The sequence below is a fragment of the Ambystoma mexicanum genome, chromosome 8 (genome assembly GCF_040938575.1).
Source record: "Ambystoma mexicanum isolate Mex_15411 chromosome 8, UKY_AmexF1_1, whole genome shotgun sequence".
In the NCBI taxonomy this organism is placed as follows: Eukaryota; Metazoa; Chordata; class Amphibia; order Caudata; family Ambystomatidae; genus Ambystoma; species Ambystoma mexicanum.
Window position 1 is genome coordinate 355,381,387 of NC_090929.1, and position 17,974 is coordinate 355,399,360.

At 45.4% G+C, this 17,974-nt stretch overlaps 1 protein-coding gene across 6 annotated transcripts in view; it reads right to left on the reverse strand.

Moving 5' to 3' along the window:
- The window catches only part of FKBP15 (FKBP prolyl isomerase family member 15), a 2,419,492-nt gene that overhangs the window by 1,017,352 nt on the left and 1,384,166 nt on the right, over window positions 1-17,974 (reverse strand). The gene's annotated exons all lie outside the window — the stretch shown is intronic.

The window sequence follows — 17,974 nt, forward strand, 5'->3', positions numbered from 1 at the left end:
TTGGTTAAGAAAAACAGTTCTTGTTCTTTTTTGAGTCTATCTTTATCAGCATTGCTGTCTTTACTTTTGGATATTCTATAAAGCACAGACAATTGTATTTGTCCATCAAAAAGAATTGGAAAATCATTCAGAAAGGTAAGATGCCAATAAATAAAACCTTAAAGACCAAATAATGAGAAATGATATACGCCCTAAATTACAAAAACAAATAAGTCTGCCAGCATTATGGGGAATGGAAACAAGAGGACATGTTCCTTGTGGAAAATGCAAATGTTGAGCGACGACAAAGAACCAAAGAACTCGGCATAGGACTAAAGACTAAACGGCAACAAACGTCACTAACCAACTGCAATACCGAGATGGTAGTATATGAAAATGGTGCCCATGCTCATTGCTACAAATGAAAACACGGATAAGCAAGCACAAGAGCTGCATTCGCAACAAAGTAATAGAAGCGCTGATGGTAGAACATTTTATAACACAAGGACATAGTTGTGAATAAATACAATTGTCTATGCTTTATAGAATATCCAAAAGTAAAGGCAGCAATGCTGATAAAGATAGACTCAAAAAAGAACAAGAACCGATTTTCTTAACGAAATGCGATCAAGTCAGGCTAAATGAAAACATTCAGTGACATAAGATTAAACTATAAAAATAATACATACCCCCTTAGCAACCAGAATACTAGGGCTGCTCTTCTAGCTCCAAGAATAGGACTGACCTAAGAAAGGCATTAACAGTTGGAAACAATGTACCAAACATAAGAAAGTGTAAATGTGTAGAATTGTTAACAAGCTGCGTGCATCCTTTGAACTATTGATGGACCATACTATGCATTTAGAATGCTATAATGTCGTATGATGCGTACAAATTACATAATGTATTATGCTTGCAATAAGAGTAGCGAGGCTCAGATAAAGGAACTGGATGGAAGTGTAAAAGTTACTTGCCTCAAGGATATAGTACACTTACAATACTGGAATTACACATTTTTTTTTATTTTATTTATTATTACTTGTTTATAATTACAGTTAGTAATTTTTACAAGAGTTTTTACTGTTCCTTCCGAGCTAAGAGATTCGTAGCAGAGGTAAAGGGGCAGAAGCCAGCATAGATGAGGAAGAAGAGGAAAAGGAAAGCGAAGATAGAGAAGAAGAGAAATGAAAATGGAAGTCTGAAACTTGACATTTAAGATTCAACGTTGCACAGTTCGCGGTTCAGAAAACCTCAACAAAAGCGGAAAAAAGTTCACAGTCTTCCAATCAACTTCGTCGAGGGTTCCTGTAATTAATTTGGGATCAATTCCCACAGCCATCGTACTGAGAGTGGTTCCACATTGATTTGTTGCCCTCAGTGCCTGATTGTGCGTTTATTTTCCGAAACGCTGCTTCTAAGATCTTGGCTGTTGCTAATGCCCAGGACATTCTTTCCCCTGAGATCAACCTGTTCCACCATGTCGTTTCTTCTTCTTCTTGGAGTCCAACAAAGTCGGTGCATAGGTTGTTTAAGTATGCAGCGCGTATTTCTCTTAGCTCCGAACATTGCATCAGAAGATGATATACTGTTTCCAGTTTATTTGTGTCACCACAAAGTCTGCATTCTGTAGTGGCTGTTTTTAGTCTGATTGATTGAATTTCGCAGTTAGGGAGGAGGTTTAGACGCGCTCTCATAAAGGTGATCCTAAGTTGTTTGTCGGGGAACTTTGTGCAGTACGACAGAGGCCCATTCAGTCTGTTGAAACTAGGTGGCAGATGTTTCGTGAGTTTGTTTAGTTGTGCCTTTTCCAGAGTATTAATCCAGTCTTGGGCTTCCAATTTGGATTTTACTCTTGTTGGATTGTTTTGCAGGTCTTCTTCTGTACATGCCACTACTGCCAGTTTCTTCCTTAGCTTGTCTACCCATCTGTTGAGGATGGTCAGCTTACAGTTTCTTATTTCAGTCCCGATGATCTTGTAGGTCAGCGGTGCCTCCGGGAGTGCGGTGTTTCTCAAGAGTTGCATTGCTCCAAGAGTTACCGATTGTTCAAGCGAAAGCAGGCCCAGCTCACGCCTGATGAGATCCACTGAGACTGACTTAGGTAAACCTAGTAAAGATTTCCAAAGAAATCCTTCCAATGTCCTCCATATGGTGTTTGGCATGCTCAAAGTTGCGCCCATGCCATAGGCGAGTGTCGGCACTACCTTCCCTTTGTAGAATTGAATTACAGGGATAACTGAAAATGCCCTGTATTTTCTATCCAGGGTCCTCATTTGGGCTGCTAGATTCTTTGCTTTCTTCCAAAGCGTTGCCTGCATTGTCCGTTCCTGGCTAGATGCGTCTATGATTACTCCAAGGTATTTGTAGGATGGTACTACCTCGATATTTACTTTTCCCACATACCATTTGTTAGCTATCTTCTTTTTCAAGGTGCTTTTCCCAAGTATCAGAACCTTTGTTTTTTTCTTGTTTATCTGGAGGTTGTTTTCATCCATATATGCCGCCAAGTTGTTTAATTGGCGCTGCAGGCCTACCTGTGTCTGATCTAACAGAATGAGTTCGTCAGCGTATAGTAGCCTTGAAATGTTCACCGTCCCCAATTTTGGAGGAAAAGATCTTACAGAGAATTCAGCTTCCTTAAAGTCAGCCAGGTAGGCGATGAATAGGGCTGGGGCTAAGGGACATCCCTGTTTCACCCCGCGTTTAGATGGAATTTCGCGCGATAGCATCCCTTGGGCATTAAGTCGGACTTTTAGTTTGGTGTTTTCGTGTAGGGCCATCACAGGATCAAGTAGCTCTCTTGGACATTCCCAGTTTTCCAATTTGGTCCAAAGTCTGTACCTGTCTACTCTGTCAAACGCCTGTGACAGGTCTACAAAAGCCATGTACACTGGCGATGCTCCTTGTTTTGCCTTCGCTTTTATCAGGTTTAGCAAGCAGATCTTCACTGAGGTGCTTCCGTTTTTAAGGAAGCCCATTTGAAAGGGGTCATCAGCTGGTGACGTTTTGGCCCAAACACGAAAGTGAGCTAACAGTAGGGTTGCAAAGATTTTCCCCATTATGTCCAGCAGTGCTATTGGGCGATAGTTGCCCGGTTCTTCTCTGTCACCTTGCTTGTGAATCGGAACTATCACTGCTTCTGTCCAGGATGTGGGAATCGCTTTTGTTTCTTTACAGTGTTTAAAGATGGTGCTGATGAAATCTGACCATTCCTCTGCGTTTTGTTTAATGTCTATGTTGCTGAGTCCATCCGGACCTGGTGCCCTTGATTTTTTTAGTCTTGTTATAGTGCCTCTTATATCATGTCTGTCAGATAGGTCGATCCATTGATGTCCTGTGTTTTTTTGCAAAGGGACCTCATTAAGTTTTGGAGATTTGTAGAGGTCTTCGAAGAATGAGGCCCATGATTCTTCGCTCACGGCGTTAGTTGTTTTGGTGTCTATTTCTTTATTTGGTCTTTTGATGAGCGCCCAAAAGTCATTGCTTTTCTTGGTGCCAAGTGCCCTTAGCATTTGCTCTGCATCCTTCTGGTGCTGAATGTGCCTGTGCCCCCGGAGCCAAGATTTGTATAGCTTTATCTTGCTTTGTAAATTTCTCCACGCCAGTAAGGAGTTCACTGACTTAGCTTGTCTTGTCACTTTTCTTAAAAGTCTTCTTCGTTCCACCACTTCTTTATCATAGGCATGGATGTTTTTAGTTGTGGCATAATTTCCGTCTTTCATTTTCTTTCTGTGCTGTAATCCCTACTTGAAGCTCTCTGTGGGTTCAGATATACAGTTATTATTGCCATCTTTGATGGTTTTGTTGGTCTTTGTGTACTCTGGTTTTGATTCCACGTGGTTAAGATCGCAACAATGCCGTATGCTTCCATTATTTTTTTTATTTCAATTCCGCATCCCATTCGGATGGCTATCAGTAATCCTTCCGATGGACGGCCAAAGAAGCCTTTTGTTGCCGGGGCGAAGGCTATCTCAAATCCGTCCAGTGCTGGTTTCACCATTAACCATGTCTCTTGGAGACAAAGTATGTCAAATGCTCCAAGGTCTTGGTTATCTGGATTAGTTAAATGATGGTGGCCTCTTGTATTCCATGAGGCCATCGTCACCTCCTTCTTTGTCGTTGTTTGTTCGCGATGAGTCGGAGAAGGTCGTTTTTCCGGCAATCCTCCTAGTGATTGCTATTTCTCAATGTTGGAATTTAGGGCTGCCTTTAGCCACTTCCATGGGCCCTTTGGTTTTATTGAGCCTTCCGCATCTTGATCGGACACTTCTCTTTTTGGATCGTTTTCATCTTTGTTAGGCAGAAACCTGTGCAGTTCCCTCTGGGACCACTGCAAAAGATTTAAGACTACAGGTGTTTGGCAGTAAACCCACTTGGTAGCAGTCTGTACCACACAGATTCACTTGGTAGCTGTGGCTGAGCAGTCAGACTTCCCTCAAGAAGAGTTAGGCAGTATACAGAGTATTCACAATAGGTCAAAAGAACATAGTAGAACAAGTAAAAACTGACCAGAACTTGGTGTAAAAGAGAGATAATTATTTATTTAAAACCACATCTAGAAAAACACACAGGCACTAATAGTAAGCAATTCAAGAACACGGTCACTAAAAAGATATACACTCCCTTAGCAAAATATTAGACAAGTCTTAAGTAAAGCCCAACTTATTTTCAGACAGCGGTGAGCGCTTAACGTAGATGGCACTCTAATAATTCGTTTTAAAAAGGGAGAGAAAAGCAGAGAATAATATGAAACAGATCCCAACACTTTTTCACGAACATAACAAGACAGGAAGGCAAAGAAACACACTGAGTTTAGAGTCAGTAGGCCGGATCCACTTTAAGAGGATCAAAACGAAATGTGTCCAAGGTCACACGGTTGCAGTGCACAAGAGTCTTGTAAAGGTTCAAAAAGGAGTTGTACCAAAGAAAGGGACCAGTTAGAGGGTCAAGGCGGCCAGCCCAGTCCAGAAGGTCAAGGGGTTATTATTCCCTTGTAGCAATCTTTAGAAAGGGAGGCCTGGCGGACACGGTACCTTAAAGTGGTGAGAATACTCCAGCGGGGGCAATTGTTCCTGGCAGCGGATGCAAGTCGGTGCTTCGTCCGGGGGAAGAGAGGATCTCGTCGGGGAGGAAGACAGGAGTCCGTTGCACTGGCAGGGAAGAAACCAGCCGCAGAGTTCTCAGGTAAAAGGAGCGATCCTTTTATTCGCGGTCTAGTGGTAAGTGGCTATCCGGTTGCCGGGGTGCTTGGCACGGGCAATTCAACCACAAGCCGGTTTGGGGTGCGAAGAGAAGAAGGTAAACTGGTTGTGCCCACCAGTCAGGGGAAGAAGCCTCTCCAGCCGGGAGATCTTTTCTGTCGTCAGGAAGTGGTGAGTCGGTTCCGCAGGGCTCCATCGGTGGTGTTGTCGTGGTAGGTCGGCTCAGCTTCTCAATCGTCGGATTCTCAGATCCTGTGGCGACTTCTGAAGTTCCAGTCCCCAAAGCCCTGGACTGGCCGGCTCACCACTTGGGCCAATCACACAAGAGTGCGACTTGAGTTACCAAGTTAACTCAGTCCAGGGTGCCTAAACCCCCTCCCACACTCCATGTGGTACCCAGACAGAGTGGCACCACTTTTGGAGGCTTCTGTGGAGAAGCCCGCCAAAAAGTGGAACAAAGGGCTCGACTTGGGTTGGAGTCACAGAAGAGAACACAAACGCCATTTTAGAATCGAGTCCTGGCAAAAAATACCAACCGGCAAATTAATATTAAATAAATAAACCGGCGGTATGTTCGAGGCTATGAGAATTAAATAATTAAAGTTGGTAGCCTCGAACAATGGGAAAATCCCATAGGGATATATTCGCGGTCGAATATAAAAAGTAGTTTCCACTGCCACCAGCCAAAACTCGATCAGGGGGGACGGAGACGTGCCCCCTCGACTAACAGACCCCGGGGCAAATTAATTGCCCCGACCAGTACGTCCACAATATGATGGTTTGTACTGGTTTCTGTTCATAATTTGGGACTAGTAAAGCCAATGGTGACTTTACATGCCCTGGGAGACAGTAGTCAGTCCCAGGGTATGGAGTCTATGGTGGGGTGTCACTATGACACCCCTGTGTTACTGCACGGAGGGTGCTGTGTAACACACATGGCAAAAACACATGAGACCCTATGGAGTAAAGGACCCCATAGCCCATAAAACACATTAGCAGTCAAAGGAACACCATAAATCATGGTAGAGTGGGAGAAAAAGAGTCTCACTCTTGGCAGGAGAAAAAAACAAACTCCAGAAATCCAGCAAAGCTGCTGGGGGACTCACTAGGTTAGGAAATTCAGCCTAAAGAGAGAATTCTCCCTAACACTCTTTTTTAGAGTAATGCGTGTCGGGTCTTTGATGGTCTTCCTCTCGTTCTGATCGATACCTCTGCTTGTGATGTTGCTCGGATTTTCTAGGTGACCCGTCCCTTCGTGTGCACCTAGTATAGTAATCTCTCTGTCTACTCGGCTCTCTGGTTTCTCGATGGTTCTGCCTCCTATAGATGTTACTTTCTTCTGGATTTACTCTTCCTGGGTTAGCACTTCTCCAGTTTTCCCGGGCGTGTGTTCTTAGTATCTGGTGACGTTTTGAGCTCTCACTCTCGATGACTTTCCTTGGCTTTTCGTCACGATTGTTTGCTTGTGTTATTTCTGTCAGAATGAAGCCTGCTTTTTTTTTAACTCTTTGTATGGCTCGTTTGTGAGTTTCTCGATTGCCCCACTTTTAATGTGCAGATATGTTTTTGCCTTCTGATCACGATGGTAGGGTTCAATTAAGATGAAATCGTCTGTCTTTAGATGTTGCAGCGATACAATTTTACTCAGAGTTTTTGGACTGTTTTCCTAATTAGGACAATGTAGTCACTTTTGCACAATGCTTGTTCTAACTTGTAGAGTCTAGTTGTTTCCAGTTGATTTCTTTTTGCCTTCGTCTTTCTCGCTCCGATGTTCTTCTTGTTCTCTCCTCTGTGGTACTTTGTGCTCTGTCTTTTTGGGGTCGATGCCTGTCTGTATGATTTTCTTTGGTTTATTTCTCGGTTTTCCTTGTAATATTCACCGCGGGTCTGATCTCGTGAGTTGAGTCCTTGTTGTCTGGACCCTAGGTTTACCCCCCTTTTAGGTGTCTTATTTTCTGTGGGTTCTTCTGTCTCAATCTGGGCTGCCTTTAGGATATCCTCTTGGGGCATAGTCTCGCTGGTTTTCTCTTGGGCTGTTTCCTTATCTGACTCTGAGTCCGGGTATATCGATATGTCCATTAATGTACTTGTCCTTAAAAATTCGGCCACCGTTCTAGGAGATTTTTCTGTGTGTCTGATCTTTTTCTGACTTTTTGTGGTTCTCTGGTCGTCTCGGTCGGGGCTCTTGGTCAAGTCAATACTGCTCTCTGTGGATGGCGTTTTATTTTTAGTTAGTTCTGTTTGTGGTGTTAACTGAAGGCCTATGTTTTCTCTTTGGGTAGTTCTCGATGTTGTCGTTTTATCCAATCTTGGTTTTTGGCTTTGCAGCCGTGCATCTTCAGTCAATAGTGTCTGTTTAGACTCACCCGCCATATGGTCCACAATGGTCTTTTCCTTTGTTGGCCATACTCGAGTTTGACTTACTGTTTTTGTTCTGAGGTTATTTTGAGTTACTTCTTCATGCCTCGCCTCCATAGTTTGCCATTTTGCCTCCCATGTCGCTGCCTGTTTTTGGTTTTTTACTTCCATTGCCGTTAGGTATCCTTCAATGAACTCAAATTTTGATAGTTTCCCTAGAATGACTTATCTTTTGTAGCTTCATTTATGGTTTCATAGAGTTTCCCAAACGGGGCGAGGGAAATAGTAATTGCTGCCATAATTGTCATGTCTTGTTTTTTGTTTGGCGAGTTTTTCTGCGTGTCTGTCGTAATTTCACTATGTCTTCTGTGTTTCCCTAGTGTTTGCTCTGAGTTGTAGAATAGCATAGAGGGCTGGGTCGGAATTTCAGCATGCAGAGCTGCCCGAGGGGGAGTCGCTGAGGGTCGCTGGTCCCCGTGGTTCCCCGTCTGGCTCCTTTTTTCCGACGTTTGCATTGATCGATTTTCACTCCCGTTTAGGTGTTGGAGATGAATTTTAGCCCACGACTGTTCACTCATTTTCCTTCTAATGCCGAGATGCAAGGATGTTCCCTCGCCTGGTCCTCTTGTGGTGTGTCATGTCTGTGAAGATCTGCAAAGGCAACATCCTTTTGGGCGTCTAGGTTTTCCTGTTCGGCGTGATTGTGTTATTGCCGAATCTCAGCGTTGGCCATAACTTTTTTTGCTGCATCAGAAGCCTCATTTGGCTTTGGACGTATTGTATCTCGAGCTATCTTGTCAGAGTGTTCGAGACCTTTTGTGGCAGTCGAGCTTTTATTTACGTCTTCTTCTCGTGGAGGTGTAGGACATTCTTGAGCTCTCTAGTCCAGGTGTTGAGGACCTTTTGTAGCAGTTGAGGGGTGATTTACGTCTCCTTCTTTCGAGGCTATTATAGAGAGTCTCCTTTTTTGGCATCCACGGCTAGTTCTTTGTTGTGCTCAGGCCCATTGTCTGTGTTCTCTTTAGGGTTTAGTTTCAGATCGTCCATTTTTCTTGTTTTATTTGCCGGCAGAATCTCCTCTACTACTTCCAGCATTTCTGCATCGGATAGTTCAATATCCATGTTGAGTTTCTGTTTGTGCTGTTGCTTCTTGAAGAATTTGAGGAGTGCATTTGAGATTAATGGATTAGGTAGTTTTTCTGTGCCGTTTACGTTCTTGTTTGTTGCTTTTTGAGTAATTTTTTGATTTTTCGTTCCAGAGCTAGCACCTGTGTAATTACTGCTAGCCTGGCCGTTACCTTTTAGTCTCTCTGTTTTTTTTTTGTTTGGTTTAAGGGCTTTCCCTTTTTGTCTTTTATTGTGGTTTTTTTTTGTTTGTTTTGTCCCTTCCTCCTTGTTTGTGCAAGTCACTGTCGTCTCCTCGGGGCTGGACGGAATATTGTGGTCGTTGGTTACCAGGGGCTTTTTCCTCTGTCCCTCCGTTTCCCCTGTGCTAGCATCCAAAAGTTGTCGGTGCTCCTGCTCTTTTACCGGGTCCCCCCCCTTCCTTCAATTCACGTACTGGCTGGGCCTTGGCGTCACCCTTCACACATTGCGATGTAAATGCAATGCTTGCCGAAGTGTCTGGCAGTGCCGTTGCAAGCGGACTTCTTTCGGAGGGCTCGCGTGTGTTGGCGGGGCAGGCCGGAGAAAGGGTCATCCCAGTCTGCCCTCCGGCAGTCTTGGCTGACAGTCCTCTCGCCGAGGCGGGCCTCCGGTCCACATCCCCGCCGCACACTACAGGACCCTCCTCTGTCGTCGCCATTGGTAACATTTTCTCCGCGGCCCTTTCAGTGGCAATGGCGATGGTATTTGACGTTCTCTTTGAGTTTTGAGGGTTCTTAGTGAGGGATTCCGGAAAAAAGTCAAAAAGTGTCTCTGTTACAAGGTTCGGGGCGGGTGCAGCTGCGGTAAGGTGACTCTTACCTCGCTTTAAGGTAGGTGATTTTTTCTCTGGCTGGAGTGGAAGCTTTGAGTTACTTCTGAGGCATCTTGCCAGCTCCGAGCTGCTCGGGTCATCCACGTCCGTCTCCTCCATCAGCTCGAGACTGTCCACGTTTTCTAGCCGCAGTACCATATGCCTCTTTTTTAGGGGAGTTCGTCGAGGACCTGAGGCCACTGACCCTCTGCATGCTCTGCACGACTGCAGACTGCTCGACTCTGCAGTAGACTCCGCTGTAGCTCGGCGGTCTGCTCCGCGGTCAAAGGCGTGTTTATGTGGGTCCTCCCACAAACGATAGCAATGAAAAGCAGACTCTGCTCAGGACTGCAGACTGCTCGACTCTGCAGTAGACTCCGCTGTAGCCATATTAACAGATTGAAAAATATAGATGTTTCAATGAACCAGCATCATTGATGTAGGTATAGCTTAAAAAAACTAATTTTTTTAATTAAATCATTTGGTTGAAAAAAATCAACCTTTAATAAAAAAGACTTATGGGGTGAAGAGTTTATATATAGCAACAACAGCCTGTAAATAGAAAGAAATCAGAAAGGATGATTTATTATCTTTATAACAAGTGAGGCTATAAGAAATTAGTCTGCGCACACCTCCATGCTCCAAGTTATGGATACAGTGCATGAACTTATACCTTACATCAGCAGACTAGGTTACTATGCAGTAGTGTAAAAGAAAAGTGGGGCTAACCCTAAAATGGTCACAGTGTGCTGGGTAGTAATTAACATTAGTACCCGGCGAGAGTCTAGCAGAATGTAAAACACATTCTGATTGGCTCTTGCCGGGTCATTACCCGGTCAGGAATCCCTCGGCCGGCATTTCCCCGCTTTGTCCACGGCGGGGGGGTGTGGCAGCCCCAAAGCCAATGAGGAGGCTCGAAGCTGGGCCATCCGCGCTCCGAGCCTCCACACGGCTGGAGGCTGCCATTGACCCCCGCCGGGGACTCGGGTACGTTTTCTTTTTCTTCTTTTTTTCCCCACCCTTCCTCCTCCCCCCTGCCCTCCAAACCCCACTTACCTTCTTATCTTTATTTTTTCAAAGTGTTCCCAGCGCATCCGCTCCTGATGGCCGCCATGGAAAGGGAAAACTGACTCAGTTTTCCCTTCCCCGGTGGCCATTTCCTCTGTCTTTTTTTTTTTTCTGTTCCGTAACGCTGCGTTTCGGGATAGAAGAAAATGCTTTTAGTACCCCGGTCTTGCATGTCTTGCAGGCCGGGTTACTAATAGCAATATGCCCCTCATGGCGGGGGCATTACCGAGTCAAGTAATGCCCAGGGCCTTCGTATAACTATGGGTCCCAGGGCATTACCTGACTCAGTAATGTCCCCGCCGCTCGGGGCATATTGCTTAAATATAAAATTGGTACGTTCCAAGTAATTACATTCTGAAAAGCTGCTGTGAAACAGTTGTGTATAGGCGCGTTACAAATGCCATATCATATCAGGTACAGTGAGGCTATTCCGCCGCCTCCTGAATAATGAAGATTAGTACATCTTCACCCTGTTGATTGAACGTATCCTGATACTGTCTCTACAATTAGTTAGAACACAGTATTGGTATCTGAAATTCTCATCCAAATATCACTGAACAGATTTCCCAGCCAATTTCAAGCCTTAGATTCTCTCTCAGTTTAATTCCACATAATATTGATGCACAGAGTCCTCAAATATCTGACAATTTTTTCAGCCAGTTCACAGCCACAGCTGACACGTGTTTCGACCACTGGTCCTTGTCAAGGCTAACAAATGATGTAAAACCCAATTCAAATTTGGTTGCTATTTAGTGCTAGCGATTACCTTTTTGATAGGTCCTGGTCAGCTCTCCTTTCCCTTTAATGTCTGTGTTTCCTAGTATCCTTCGTGCAGTGCCGATAGTCCTACAGTGCCAGTTGAGAATAATGATTTGTCCGTGGGATGTCCTGTAAGAAATCACCCACGATGTGCACTGTTATTATTATGCATATAACAGTGTACATAATGAGGTAAGATGAAGCCCTATTAGGTGCCATGGCAACTTAGTAGACGAGCACTATGGGAGTGGCAAGGCAATACCATGCCAGTGCTGCAATGCGAGGGAGACATAGTTTGAGATTCATAGAGCCCACTACATTTCACTAACATCAATTATGGGTCGATTTACAATTACAAACCCATAGAGCATTGTTTGTCATATTTTAGAATGCTCCAAAAGAACAATGCAAATACAATTTTATAAGTGCTGTTAATATTACCATTATATAACAATATAACTGGAAGCAATAACGAAATGTGAATACAATCCCTTATTAACCATTGGGCGATATGGTGTATTGAAATACTAGCCCGTAATTAAGGAATAAGCCTCTACAAGATGTCACCTGCTTTTACCACCTTGTACAACCAAGGTTTAAAAGGACTTTGCGTCGCTCTTAGTTACCAGCACAAACTTCTGGAGGCATTTGCGGGGTCGAGCAAAAGAGACAAGGTCGGAGTGAAAGCAAGCAGCACGCTTCTCAAGTTAGAGCTTCGCATCTGAGCCATTATGTATATTGAGCGAGGCACTGCCTTTGGAACAAGTAAACTATATATAATAGGTATGAGCCCGACACACACTTCTCTCCTGCAGTATGCCGAACACACAGAGCGGGGACTGAATTACAGATAGCAGTAGCAACGTTATGGAGCCAAGCACTAGAGACCACTAATGGATTTGGCAAGTGAGTGAGTTACACTATAAAAAGTCCACTGAAGTTATATGCAGTATAGATTTGGACATATGTAGCAGCCTCCAGTAAAATCATTGTTCTTTACAGAAAATGAAAGAAACTCACGGGGTGAGCAGCACTTCAAAGCACGAGAAGCAAAGCACTTTAACCTATAAGTAAATCTTGGGCTATATGGTGAGCATTGTGAGTGGTGCGAATAGACAACTCTGTAGCCAGACACAAGGGACAGAGAGTTAAAAGAAATTTCTATTTGTATTTAGGTTGGCACAGATGCAGAGGGGACATTTCTGCCCCGTCTAAAATGAGAAGTTTGACAAGACAGTAAGTATGACTACAGGAAGCAGAATAGTCAAGTTGTTAAAATAATGAAGCAATAGCCAATGAATGCTGTACATGATTTACCTACAGAGTCACAAACAGCAAGAAGCTGGATGCTGTGACGTAATGCAGAGCCTACTAAAACGGTCTACAAAGTCAGGCTGTGAATAGTAGCAGGCTAACTAATATGAAAAAGCAAGATGGAAGGCTACATTTGGTGTACCTTGAGTATATATAGGATACGAGTCAAACTACCCAATCCAGACTTCCAGAGAAGGTGGATTGATAAAATGATTGTACAGCTCGTAGCAGCATAGAGCAGTGACTACCTGCTTAAAAGACAAAGGCAGGCAGACCACTGATCATCCTAGGTATTATAAATGTGAAGGAACCCCTGAAGAAGTTCGACAGATTGAAGTCTGATTTCAGAAGAACGAAACATATTGGGCACTGTAAGGATGACTATATCAGTAACAGGATCTTGTGAATAGTTGCAATAATTACATAATCAGAGGTGCATATAACTGGTAGCACAGAGAATGGCACATTGAACTTTAATATTGATTTTCATTTTTATTAGATGTGTTTTAAAATATACTGATGTATTTATTGTTGTCTCGGCTAAATGTGAAAATACTGTTGTGTTTTAAGTGTAGGGTGACAAGGATTGTACTGATTAAATATGAAACTAAGGAATGATAAATCGCTTGCTTGGTCTGCATTGTTTTGACTCAACCTAAATAAAGCAGTCCAGGAGGGTTTATTTACTATACAATTGTGTTAAACCAGGGATAACCCGCTTGCTGCTACATCAAATTAACCCTGGTATCTCCCATAGTTAAAGTAAGTTCAATGAATCGGCCCATGGAATAAGGGATCTTGAAGATGCAGGGAAACCAACCAGCATTGCAGATCGAGGGCTTGCAGAATCTGGGCTAGAGTAACCATCTTCATCTTGCCCTTATGTAGGAACATGTTCAGCATCTGCAGATCCAGAATGGGGTGCAAGCCTCCATCCTTCTTCGGCACCAGAAAATATGTGGAGTACCACCCCCTTCCCCAGCTCAGAGTGTGGAACTAGCTCAATCGTGGTTTTCAACAGAAGCTGACAGACACCTTCCAGGAGGATGGGGTCCAGAAACGAAGGGGTGTCGAGGTCCAGGGGATGCTGAAGGAATGGGAGGCCATATCCCTGTCAGATGGCCTGTAAGGTCCAAGCATCGAATGTGGTCTTTGACCATTTCAGGCTAAACAAAGAAATCCCCCAACCAGCGACGAGTGGGGATGCCAATCACTGAGGTCTGGCACCCTGGATGGCATTGGGGACAGCGGCCGCTGCAACGTCCTCCCACTGGGAACCCTTTCCTCTGCCTTTCAGGAAGCCGCCTGCATGCCCTCTCCCCAGGGTAGACTGACCACGGCCCTTGGGGCAAGGTCGGGAAAGGGGCAAAAACCCCTGCCCGAGACGATGGCTGCGCAGAAGGCTGCTGCACCACTACACCTAAGGACTTTGCAGTTGCCTTAGATGACTGGACCTTCTGATTGGACGTCTAAAGACATTCCCAACAGCCTGGACTGGACATCAGATGCAAACACAAACGTGGCTTGAGGCTTTCCTGGGGTGAGAGCTGGCAAAATGTCCATATCTGGTGAGGTGTTGAGGCCACTGCCCCCTGCATGTGCATGTCCTCTGCCAGGCACAGCACGTCCTAACCTTCCCTGTAGAAATATTCTGGGAAATCCCTCACCCTCTAGAACCTATAGTTTCCAGCCCAAAGGGGACCTGGTTGCCCTCCTCATCATAGATGTTGTATATCTTTGACATGAAGGCATCCCTGGGGAGCTGGACGTATTGAGGAGGAGCCGCCGTGTCTATGACGCCGGTCAGTCCTGTCGACAATGACGTGGGTACTGGCGTCGAGGCTTCCTCTCCCGAATGCGGGGCCTGCCGGCGCCTACAGATCTCTGGTCTAGTCTCAAGCTTTTAGGCCTGCATCAGTGGTCCCCAAAGGGGAGCCGAACCTTACAGCACTGTCGCCTGCGCTACAGAAGCAGAGGACGGAGCATCGAGGTGCTGTTACAGGAATATGTCTCTTAGTTGCGTATTTATAACACGCTTAATACCCGGAGAACAAACCTTTGTTGCTTTGTGTCGTCTTGTTTCCAAGGCGAGCACGTTGCCGCTGAGCTATCCTCCCGGAGTTGCTGGTGCCTTGGCGAAGATGTTCAACATCTTCAGGTGGACGTTCTCCCATCCCTCCAGTTTGGAGGATTGGGTTATAAGTCATTCATAACGTGCCTGTACACAAGTGTTTCTAGGCGCGACAAGACACAGACAGGAGGACAAAACACACAATCTTACTAGGCCTTGTGCCATTCAGATCGCACAAGTGCGAGGGGAGGGAGAAAGAGAAGTGCCGGGGGATAAGGGGAGAGTGCAATGATAACACAGTAAGTTCTGCTAGTGAGGTGGCTCAAAAAGTGTAGGGAGTCAGGGGACTGTAGGGTTGCAGATACAGTCCCCAAGTGGTAGGGGGGCAGGGAGGCAGTGCAAGGGGCAACTGGTTGTACAGGAGCCTGGTCCCGTAATTTCAGTGGGTGGCCAGGTAACCAGTATGCCCAGCAGACAGGAGCATCAGCAGGAGAGTGGGAGAGAGAGAAAGCGGAGAAAGCGGAAGCGAAAAGGAAGGTCTTAAATTGCTTCCAGAACCTTAGGTGGTCCTGCTCAAGTTTGAGGGAGGCATGGAGGCTGTTCCCGAGGGAGACCCCAGCTGAGGGCAGATATCTACTCCCCACTCTCAGCCTGGAGAAACGCCTGAACCTCAGAGTTGGAAGTGGATGAGCAGAGAGCTCAAGAAGGAAGATGCCTGGGAAGAGAGAGTTTGATGTAGTGTGTTCCCCGGCCCCAGAAAGCCTTGTGGATGATGCAGAGGGTCTTGAACTTGATCCTTGCAGCCACACGGAGCCATTGGAGAGATTTCATGGCTGGAGAGATATGATCCCTGGGCTTGAGGGCAAGGACAAGTCTTGCAGTCCTATTCTGGATTAATTGCAATAGGTGGAGAGTAGAGGCAAGCAGATTGAGAAGGAGGCTGTCGCAGTAGTCCAGCCTAGAGAGAACCAGGGCTCTGGAGACAGTGTGCTTCTGGTGGAAAGTGATAAAGGAAGAATACCTCTTAGGTGCAGCTGATAGTGTGACTTCTTAGAGACATCAGAGATGTGAGGAGAGAAGGAGAGGGTGGCGTCGAAGATGACATCAAGGGTCTTTGCCTCACAGGAAGGTGCAGGTAGAGGGCACAGGGAGGGCGGCCAGAGTGAAAGAGGGAAAGCGGGAGAAGATGTCCCAATGAGAAGGATCTCAGTCTTACTGGCATTAAGGCAGAGATCGCTGGAGGAACATCATTCCTGAAGGGAGCCCGAAAGAGAACCTGAATGTTTTTCTCCTTTTTTAGAATTCCTAAATATTCCTCTCAATTATGCAGCACTCTGGCGTGTGAAGCATGCTCGCTGGGTTCCTTGTAGAGTCCAAGAATGGACTTCTCCCAAATATCCAAACTTTCGCTTGGACACACACCTGTGCAAAATAAGGAGCAGTGTCGGGCTTCCGGAATCCAGCTGAATTGAGAGGGATACTTAGAAATTCCCAAAAAGCATAGAAGCTCATATTCTCTGTCACTTTATGTGCCACTGCCAAGTCATGACATGCAAAATCTTTTTAAGCGAAACACATTGATTCAGGGAATTTTCTGCAGATGACTAAGGAAGCCGATTCATACTTACACTGCTTCTTTCAACTGAAGGAAGAAGGCAGTGCACAGCCCTCCATCCCTTCACCCCAAGGCACTTCTGTATTGTCCCTTCTCTATGGCTGTGCCCACCGCACGCTTCTTCATTACTTTATGGTGACAGCACACCGCATGCGGCTGTGCGTAGGAAGGTCATGTGCATTTTTAACACAATCTAGTCTTTGTTCTGGAACATACCCTCACCTACAGTAAATAACTCAACTCCAGCGGGTTGAGGGCAAATGCTTGTCATTGTTGAATGATGTGTAAACAGCATTGTCCGGGTCTGTGGTCCTGCGTGTAGGGGCGGGCATACTTGCTACTGTGGGCGCGTGCAGCGCCTTACCATGTGTGGGTACTGGCAAGCAGGTAATTGGGAATAAAGTGTCTAAGCTTGAGTAGATGCTGGCATGCGTGTAATTCTGGGCATGCAGCGCCTTGTCATTGGTTGTTGAGGGTACTCGTGTAGGTGTGGACATGTCCTGTCTGGCTCTTGAGCCATCATGGCAGCATATGTTGTGCCAATGTTCCTCATTCATGTCCATGACAGCAGTGTAACTGCAAACATCTGGGACTGGAAAACATGGTTAAGTCTGCCCCTCTTGAGAACCCATTCAGCCAATGGCATGGTATGTTATGTTATATTTATACTGCGCCCATCACCACTGTAGTGGTCTTACGACGCCTTGTATTGTCCAATAGACGCCCTACTGTGGCCCCGGCAGGGTGTCTCCAGACCTTAGTCTGTTGATAATGTAGTTCTACCCTAGTGTGTCCCTCTTCTCTTCATCTGCCCCCGCTGTGTCCACCTTTTCAGATTTCTAGTGTTGAGAAATATGTATTAAGTGCAGAGCTGGTGGTCCATGTTGCTGTCTGTCGCACTGGTTATTCTCCCTAGTGCAGTGCTTAATTTGTAATAAAATAAATGCTGGGGGTCAAATATTTTCTAACACGACCAGGACATGTCAGGATGGGCAGCACCCCACCCACTGTTGCCACCACTCACAGCTGCTCCCCATGCTGTCAACACATATGGGATTAAAGCTGCAACTTCCACTGGCATATTGTGGTTGATGGATGTACTTGGTCACTACAGCAGATGTGTGATTTACAAATACCAATCAACATACACAGACAATAACATACTTGCTGTGTCTTGACATGAGACAAATGTGTAAGTGTGTCTTTAAACACAAGCATTTATATATGTGTTTATTATGTGACTGGCAGTTACAATAATAAACTTTCCAAAACACCACATCATAATCAAACTGAGTGAGACAATAAGTGCCAGGGCTGAGCCCTAGCAAACACCCGCACAAATTAAGGACTGCCCTAGCGAGTCTCATTCGCCGATCTCAACATTCACTTCCATCAATCTATCTGCTTGGATTGTCTCACCAGCACATCTCACTGATCCGCCGGGCCAGTCCATCTTGCTGGATCCAGATCATGGGTGAGTCTAGAAACTCTGTCTAGTCTGGTGTGCCAATTTAGTGGGTCATTCAATGATTCAGTAATGTACGCGACTTTACTCTAGTGGGTGCCTCTTGTGCGTACCTCCTGCCGATTCCTCTCAAGAACTAGCATTGCAGGTCCTTTTGAAACCCTTCTATACATATGTCTGGCCGACC